At 41.3% G+C, this 9,614-nt stretch overlaps 1 protein-coding gene across 2 annotated transcripts in view; it reads right to left on the bottom strand.

The window, feature by feature from the left end:
* Positions 1–845, bottom strand: part of hdac7a (histone deacetylase 7a) — a 118,540-nt gene extending 117,695 nt beyond the window's left edge. For both annotated transcript variants that reach the window (XM_046055740.1, XM_046055741.1), the window contains exon 1: positions 700–845. The gene's annotated coding sequence lies outside the window, so the exon portion shown is untranslated. The remainder of the gene's footprint in view (positions 1–699) is intronic.
* Between the last annotated feature and the right edge of the window lie 8,769 nt (positions 846–9,614).

The following is a 9,614-nucleotide window of genomic DNA, read 5'->3' as shown; positions in this document are numbered from 1 at the left end:
TTTCCCCCCCCCCCCCCCCCCCCAATCCCATTTCCAAAGTCAACACGCCACTAAATGCCGGGCTGACTCACTTCCACTGTGGGTGGCTGTTTCCAATTTTCTCACCACCTCAGCCAACCCACCACCTCCAACGAAAAGAGAAAACTTTTGTCCAGAAAACAAAAACAGAAGTCAACCAGACATGCAAATGGCAGAGACATTTTCCCAAGTTCTATAGTGTTAAAGGGATAAAAGTGTGCATGTAGATGTCAAGCGGAGACATGCTTCGAAACCTAGCAGGCTTCTCCCAATTTTTTGTGGCTCTGAAATGGTTATCATTGTTTTCCTTCCTTTCTTTCTCTTGGGGAGAGCGTGGGAGCGCCCTCAGAGTGCTGCATAGAAACCATGGGGCTCATATCAACAGGAGGAAGCCGGTAACTTGAGTAACTTGGGTCAGGCAGAGAGGGGGATAAGGGGAAGAAATTGAATGGTGAGCCGAGGAAAGTAGAAAGACAGCAAGGAAAAGAGAAACGTTTCACGTATTTACATGTCTGCACATCTTGAAAGCATGATATCTAAGCTCACACAAATAAAAAACAAAGCTCACATTTACAAATCACTTGCATTCCAGACAGCATTTCCTACTTGAACAGACACACTCGTCTCTCTGCCACATCAAACACACTCCGCATGAAATTAGACAACTTTTCCAACCCTTACCAGTTTGTGGTGTGAACATTCAGCATAAGGAGTGTGTTACAAAGTCCCGTCAGTCATTTTCACGTACAGTTCAGTCCAGAGAGATTGAAAGTGGTAAGGAGGACACCAAACTACACACACACACACAGGCACATTATCAGTTCCTTGTGTCCAAGTGTTGAGAAAGTGAGGGGCTGCAACAAAAGGCATCAGAGGGAGGGAGAGATCGAGGTAGACAGAGAGAGAGAGCGAGAGAGAGAGCGATCAGCCCCTCTGAACTGACTTGCGGACTCTCTCACTCCCTCCCTCACACACACACACACACACACACACACACAGGTTTGCCGTATCAATTCAATTCAATTCAATTCATTAAAGTTTTATTGGCATGAACGTTATGACAACATTATTGCCTCAGCCACATACATACACACATCAAAGCATGAATAAAGTTGAACAGAACAGAAACAACAGAATAAAACAGTTGATGTAAGTTGATGCTGCTCCATAATATGCTGCCAGAACAGCCAAATCTTTGTTCTCTCACAGAATGTGCGGTAGTTTGTCTTCATTTGTGTAGTTTTGAAACTCAGGGAGGATTGAGTTGAATTTACTGAATGAAGATTTTCTAATTTCAGTAAATTTGGTGCATTGGGTTAAGAAGTGCAGCTCAGTCTCTACATCTCCCGTATTACTGACTTCTTGTGTTTTTTCTCAAGTGCCAAGAGGAGGAAGGGAGAGCAGAGAGAGACTAGAGTGTGTATGTATTCATAGTCATGGATGTGTGTATTGACGTGTGTGTTTGTGAGTGTGTGTATTTTGAGGTAGGAGGGACCCACTGGCTCAAGTCCAGAGGCAGCCAGCCTGGTAGAAAAAGACAATAGCAGGAAACACTATATCAGGAGGAGGCAAAATACGAGCACAAAAATAATTAATAGACAGTGAAAAACAATGACATCCACCATGGAAAACACAGCCTGCAGCCTGCACTGAACAATGATTTGTTATGGAAAAAACAAGCAGAAAAGGCTTTAAAAAGTCCCGAAATCTCTGATGGTTTAGTGGCGATGAGAATCACAAAAGTTGTTGTTATTTTTGTATGTGTAAAAGCTTTGAGCTTTTTGAGGTTTTAGAAATGACTATCCTACTCACTTGTGCACGATCATGAGCATGTAGACACACATTTCCCAATTCTATCCCATGACTCCAACACAATCTCACAACCCACACACACACATTCCCCCTGTAATCATATATAGTGATAAGTCCAGCTTCCCCCAGTGGTCGCTGGCTGTCCGACTCCAACCACAGTGACAATGGCCCTGTATTCTGAGCCTGCTCTGATTACACACACAAGGAGATGCATTACACCCTGCTAATTCAATTTCCTCCCCCAGGTCAACCTTTGTGCATGTGTATGTGTGTGAGTGAGTGCATAAGGAGGAATTGATTAAGCATTTGTTAAAGCGAACACGCTGCTTGCATCCACAGGCTGAAGTAATCTGTAGGGGGTTGATAAAGCTGTCAATCAATACCATAGTTGTTTGTCCAAATGTTGAGATTTCTGGCTGTTCTGTGTTGAAAGTAAAACTCTGCTGGAGTGACAAAACACTGAGAATCAACAGTTCAGTGGTGCTATGAGCACTGAACTGTTATAGCAACATATTTTAGCAATATTGTTGTTTAATTGAGTAAATTGCTACTTCTTCTCATTAGACGCATCACATTATATGCCATAATAATAACTAGATGTTTCTATTAGATCCAATTACCTCTTTTTCTGCTAGGAAAATTTGACTTGACTTGTGGAGTGGTGGTATGGAGCAGAAGAAGACAAACTTCCCCAATTTGATGGTTAATTACTTAAAGGCGCATGCTTGAACTCATGAGTGAGCATAATCCAAAACACAACCGCTTTCATTCAGAGTTCCTGCAATAAACGCGTAAACACCGGCATGCCAGCTCTATGGTGTAAGAACACTGAATGAATGGAAACATTTATGCACAACTTTAAGCATTCATATTCGTATTTTTCAACATTTGTGCGTAAATTAACTTAAGCACGCAAAATTGTGTTTTCATACACGTGAATCAATAAAATTACATTTGTGTTTTTATGTTAGTGTGACTCTATAACCTATAAATGTAAACATTCATGAATACAAGTCTGATTTCAAGGACTACAAATTCTTTACTATGAACACAAAATTCAACTTCTTGGGTTCGAGTAGAGAAGGGTATACTGGTATGAAAAAGTGTTTTTTCAAAATATTAGACAAAGATAATATAAGTAAACACAAAATGCAGTTTTTAAATGAAGGAAATGTAAATGCTCTGTATTTGTATAGGTCCATTCTAGTCACACTACATCGCATTCACAATTCACACACATTCATACACTGGTGGAACAGCCACCAGGGGCAGTATCTTTGACATGCAGCCTGGAGGAGATTGAACCGCCGATCTTTTGATTAACAGGCAACCCGCTCCACCTCCTGAGCCACAGCCACCCTTATTATTAAGGGGAGAAAAAAATCCAAACCTACATGGCCCTGTGTGAAAAAGAGATTTCCCCCCCATCAACTATGGTTTTCACATCTTTGGAAAGCTGAGTTCAATTCCTCTCCACAACCAGGCCTGATTACTGCCACACCTGTTCTCAATCAAGAAATCACTTAAATAGGACCTGTGTGACAAAGTGAAGTAGACCAAAAGATCCTCAAAAGCCATCATCCAAATCGGCCAAATCATGTAAGAAATTCCAGAACAAGTGAGAAACAGAGTAATTGAGATTTATCAGTCTGGAAAAGGTTATAATACCATTTCTAAAGCTTTGGGACTCCAACAAACCACAGTAAGAGTTATTATCCACAAATGGCCGTACCGGGACATTTTCTTGCGTACCGGGACTTCTCCCAATTCGCCGGTACTCGCCTCTGCCCTCTCCATATCAGGTACTCTGGGCACTATGTGACGCTCACCTGTTCCCGTTCTCTCTGCCTGCTAAACTCTGTCAACGACAAGGGAGAAGAGAATCTCAGCTTCCTTTCAAGCATCCGTGTGCTAAATGTAGCTGGTCAATGTCACTTGTTGTGAACCGACCAATCACAGCCTGGATGGGGCGGGCCATTTAAAAGTATTGACAGATAGCTGGGGACATGTCAGAATCTGAATGTCTCCATCACTTTTTGAAAGCTATTGTTAAAAATGTTCTGAAAAACAGCTGGCAACAAGAAATGTTGAATAACAAATGAAACAATGCACAATAGGGAAACATGCAATGCAACTGAAATATAGAAGAAACAAATGTGCATTGTCCAAAAACTGATAATTAGAATTAGAATTAGAAGAATTATATTCCATTATATTTTTATATTTTGAATTGTCACCCGTCACCTTAATTTTGTTTCCCTTCATATAAATAGATAATAAAGACATTTCGTCCATAAATTGGTGCGGAAAATGTGTTCAGAATGCAGGACATTAAGTGGTTAATGTGCAAAGTCATTAATGTTATATAATATTATAATATTTACTAGTTTCATCTTGTGGTTGAGGAGGGGAGTACTGACACCTATTTTTTTCCACTTCAAGTACTGCCCAAGAGTGCAGTGACGACTCATCCAAGAGGTCAGAAAACCTCTTGATGATCCCCAAGACTTTTGGGGAAATACTCTGTGGACTGACGATACAAAAGTTAAACCTTTTGGAAGGTGTGTGTCCCATTATATCTGGAAGAAAGGTAACACAGCATTTCAGAAAAGGAACATCATACCAACAGTAAAATATGGTGGTGGTAGTGTGATGGTCTGGGGCTGTTTTGCTGCTACAGGACCTGGAGTCAGGTAGTAGGGGAGGGCTCGGACTCTCTGCGGGAAACTAGGTCCCTCTGGTGCAGAGAGCCAGGCACAGAAAAGGGTTTTGTGAACTCACAAGAAGATCAAATTGAAGATTCCTCTTGACTTATTGTAGACTGCCCAGTGGTAAATATCAATATGGGGGGCATTGTTGTACAATGCCTTGTGGATCGGTGATGACAATCAGAGAGAATTTCTTTAAAAAACACTTCCAGTCACAGGGTATGGGGCTCCTAAAAAATCCCACTGGTTACACCATAAGTCAATGATGGTGCACTTCTACTCCGCCATCGAGTCCATCCTCACCTCCTCCATCACCATCTGGTACACTGCTGCCACTGCTGGGCAATTTTCACTGAAACTCATACTCGTACAACTTCAGCTAAATGCATTGGATGATAAAGTAAACGGTTAGTGAGTTAGACTGAATATTATAAATGGGTAGCACTTTATAATAACCACACACTGAGTTAAGTATTAGTAAATACGGAATTCATCATTTATAAAGCATTGTTCATACATTAATACACATTAATAAGTCATTCATAAACACAGTTATGTTTTATTCTTTGTTATCTACACACTATGAAGCAATTGTCAAGTATTAGTACATTTTTAATTCATCATTTATAAACCATTGTTCTTATGTTAATACACATTAGTAAGTCATTTATAAACATAGTTATACATGTTGTATTCTTTATTAATAAGCTCATCTATAATGTGCTTAATAATTGTATTTTCATACTGTCGTGTTCTGACCTCGAAGTGAGCTAGGCTAACTCAGTCTACTTCTTCTGGGTGTGCGTGGGTGGAAATCACTTCACACGACAAGGAATCTCCATTTATGAACTTTACTGAACTTCAGCAGGTGAGTACAGAGATACAGCTGTTTACTCCAGAGAAGGCAGTTATGCTGGGTTGTGGGCTAAACTCGGGCACAGAACATCAGGCTAGCGATGTCCGTGCGATGAGCCACAAGTCCCGTTTTACAACAACATCAAAACTCTCGTGGGATCCCGTTATGTTCTTCCTGCGTGATTATGTCACATTCCTGACCAATCAACATGCTACACTTAGCAACAACCAACATCTTAGGTAAGGTGTGGGAAAGAAGGTAAAACTTAGCTATTATGAACTGTTTTACACCCCCCCCCCCCCTTCAGCAGTACAGACAGCAGAGTCCCTTCAGTACAGGTGACTCAAATGAACATTTCAAGAAATTAAAGGGTTACTGTCATCTTACATCACCGTCTTAGCAAAACCAAAATACTTTTCCATTTAAACACAGTTAGATGACACACAAAGAAAACTCCCCTTTCTTTCTAATTACCCTCTTAATTCAATTGCTATCATGTAAACCTTTAGCTTGAAAATAGCTGGATTAACAAATCTAGAGATTAATAAACAGTCTCTCTTTTTCAGGTTTGGATAACTAGCTCCTGAATCTCTCTGGCTTGATAACTGCACATCTACTCGAAGTTTTAACAGTCTTTTCTGGATTGTCTTTGACCTCTTGTCTTTTTCTCTGCTCTCACCTTGAAGCTCCTGGCCGAGGTGCTTCCTCTTGATCACATGGCTCTCGAGAAACATCTTCCTCTGCTGGATCTTCCTCATTGTCCCTTTGTAGTGGCAGCTCCGATACCAATGGGAAGCCTTCTTCAGGTAGCTGTATGGCTTGCTCTTGGCACTGCTGCAGCACTTGGCTCCTTTGGCGTTTGACCCATGTAGGAACCACTTCACTATTGTATGGTTTAAGCCAATCATGATGCATTATCTTGCTGCGCTTCAACCCAGCAAAAACGTCTTATCCAGCTGTTGTTAACTTATCAATCCCTTTTTGCCAAAAGTGACTCAGACTTGGGCTACCTGTCTGCGGTCATCCACAAGATTGACACCGGACTAGCTAAGCCTGTGCGCCAGCCAGTGGGAAGGATATTTATGCGCCTATGGTTCATACGATCATGTAGAACGTTTAAGGAAATTATTTAATAAGTATTTTCTCTCTAAAGTAAGGACTATTTAGGCCATACAAAACATTACAAATGAGATTGAAAAAAGTCTCAGCTTTATTACGGCCTGGGTTAACACCCTTTTAGTGACGTTTTTGGACATCTTGGCGGTCAAGCTAGCAACAATAAATACGTAATGTCCGGTTACGCTTTCAAAATAAAACTAGTGACTAATGTTTTGAAACAGAACATTATTTGCATTTCATATGCAACCGAAGAAAAAAACTCAATATTGACTTTGTGTTTAACACAGAAAAAAAATTAAAGGATGGTTTCTGGTCAAGCAGCCCTTCTCAACCATGTCTCCTCCTTAGCATAGACTGTAGCCCACATAAAAAATATGGGCCTTAAAGCAGCGCTATTTTGACCCTTCGCGCATCCACTCTGTGCCGTGTGCGCTCACTTTAGCGCCAGACCGCACCAAGGAAGAAAGACACCATCACTTGGGATTTTTGAATGAGTTTTTTTGACCCTGGAAACTTGTGAGTAAAGTTTGTAACCTTCAGGAGAGAGCTAAAAGTGCAGCGTGATGCTAGCTTAAATGGGTGGGTTAAAACCATATTACTGTAGGTTAAAAGTAGTCGGAGGATGTTCAACAGTATGTTGTTGTGTCGTGGTAACGTTATAACAATGTAAAACTTAAGAAGAGTTCCTAGACAACAGGGTGATGATATTGAGTTTTGACAAACGGGATGAGATCTTATTTGAAGAACATTGACTGTGATGATCTATTCTGCACTATATGTGCAGACTGGTTTTTGAGACCCTGGATTGTAGCTTAGAGGTCAACTCTTCGCTGGATGCAGATGGCAAGCGAGTCCCAGAGATGATGCACCCTGTATGATGAGATCGGACCGCGGTGTGGCCACCTGCTTCGGGTCCCATTCAACAGGACTGACGCATCAGATTATAGGACACTGGCAGATAACAAAGATCCACCACACGTTCATTATCCTGCCCAGGTAGAAATACAAATAACTGAAAGACACTGGACACTTTTTAAAATTGTATTTTTTATGAAAGAGCTCTTCTTATTCTGGGGATTGTTTCAAACATGGTTGGTGTACTATGAGAGTGTTAAGGTACTGTAATAAACCTGCCCACTGTTCTTTAATCACACACAGTCTATTTCTTACCCCTACTCTACTCCTCAGAACCTAGGTTGGTAAGTTAGCTAAAGTTCTACACTAGTGTTAAATATTCTAGAACTGTCTTTAGCATTCAAAAACTATGCCACAAGGCTTTCCCCAGTACGTTGAACTATGATGCTAGGGCTCCCAAGTGTGTTATAAAGTGACAAGGGATCTTAACCATTGGTCCATATGTGACGACTTGGGAGTGAGAACGGGTTGGGTTGTAGATGGTTCATTTTATATCAACAGTTGTACAGTTTATGCAGCAATAGTCTCTCGTGTTGTTGTGAATGAATGGGTTAAAGGCATTTTATAATAAATAATATGTTCTGTATCCCTGTGTTGCGTCCATTTCTTTTTTCTGTTCAGACGATAACTGATTCTTGTGTGTTACAATATCATTTGTAAATGCTTTGTAAGGCATAGATAGTCCTCACTTTAGATGAGCTCACACAAAGTACTTACTAACAACTAGTAAATGCTTTGTAACTACCTGAATTAATCATGAAATACTTTATTAACAAATGTTTAGAGAATATCTATTGCCTTTAAATTTCATTTGTAAATAGTTAATGAGACATAGTCCTCACTTTAGATGAGCTCACGCAAAATACTTTACTAACCATTAGTAACTACCAGAATTAATCATGAATTGCAGTATTATTAAGTGTTATAAAACATCTATGAACGCACTATTAGACCATTTCTAAATAACTACATATCATGTCAACTTAGCAGTTGATCAAAGCACTGGGGTGGGGCGGGGGGGTAAGATTGGTGTCTTTCAACGGACCATACAAGCAACCCTTTGCTGGTCCCATCACAGCAAATCTCTAGAAGCGCAGATCTTGGAGGTTTGATGAGGAGTTCAGAGAAACGGCACCAGGCTTGTAACGGTGAGGCTTTTATCCTGTAAAGTTAGCTGGGGCATCTTTCAGGTAGTCTTTGTATCATCCTTTGGGCTTTGCCACTGGTAGATTTACGAGTTATGCTGAGATTGTTTATATTCTTTCTCGGGAAAGTATCAAAAAACAGGCAGTTATAAACTCAGCAAAAAAAGAAACGTCCCTTTTTCAGGACTGCGTATTTCAACAATAATGTTATAAAAATCCAAACAACTTTACAGATCTTCATTGTAAAGGGTTTAAACAATGTTTTCCATGCATGTTCAATTTACCATAATCAATTAATTAACATGCACCTGTGGAATGGTCATTAAGACCTTAACAGCTTACAGAGAGTAGGCACTTAAGGTCACAGTTCTAAAAACGCAGGACACTAAAGAGACTTGTCTACCGACTGTGAAAAACACCCAAAGAAAGATGCCCAGGGTCCCTGCTCATCTGCGTGAACGTGCATTAGGCATGCTGCAGGGAAGCATGAGGACTGCTGATGTGGCCAGGGCAATAAATTGCCATGTCCGCACTGTGAGACGCCTACGACAGCGCTACAGGGAGACAGGAAGGACAGCTGATCATCCTCGCAGTGGATGACCACGTGTAACAACACCTGCACAGGATCGGTATATCCGAATATCACACCTGCGTGACAGGTACAGGATGGCCACAACAACTGCCCGAGTCACACCAGGAACACACAATCCCTCCATCAGTGCTCAGACTGTCCGCAATAGGCTGAGAGAGGCTGGACTGAGGGCTTGTAGGCCTGTTGTAAGGCAGGTCCTTACCAGACATCACCAGCACCAACGCCGCCTATGGGCACAAACCCACCTTCGCTGGACCAGACAGGAATGGCAAAAAGTGCTCTTCACTGATGAGTCACGGTTTTGTCTCACCAGGGGTGATGGACGGATTCGTGTTTATCGTCGAAGGAATGAGCGTTACACCGAGGCCTGTACTCTGGAGCGGGATCGATTTGGAGGTGGGGGGTCCGTCATGGTCTGGGGCGGTATATCACATCACCATCGGACTGAG

Source organism: Micropterus dolomieu, linkage group LG08 (assembly GCF_021292245.1).
Source record: "Micropterus dolomieu isolate WLL.071019.BEF.003 ecotype Adirondacks linkage group LG08, ASM2129224v1, whole genome shotgun sequence".
In the NCBI taxonomy this organism is placed as follows: Eukaryota; Metazoa; Chordata; class Actinopteri; order Centrarchiformes; family Centrarchidae; genus Micropterus; species Micropterus dolomieu.
Note: the sequence above shows the minus strand (reverse complement) of the source record. Positions and strands in the feature narration are given on the sequence as shown.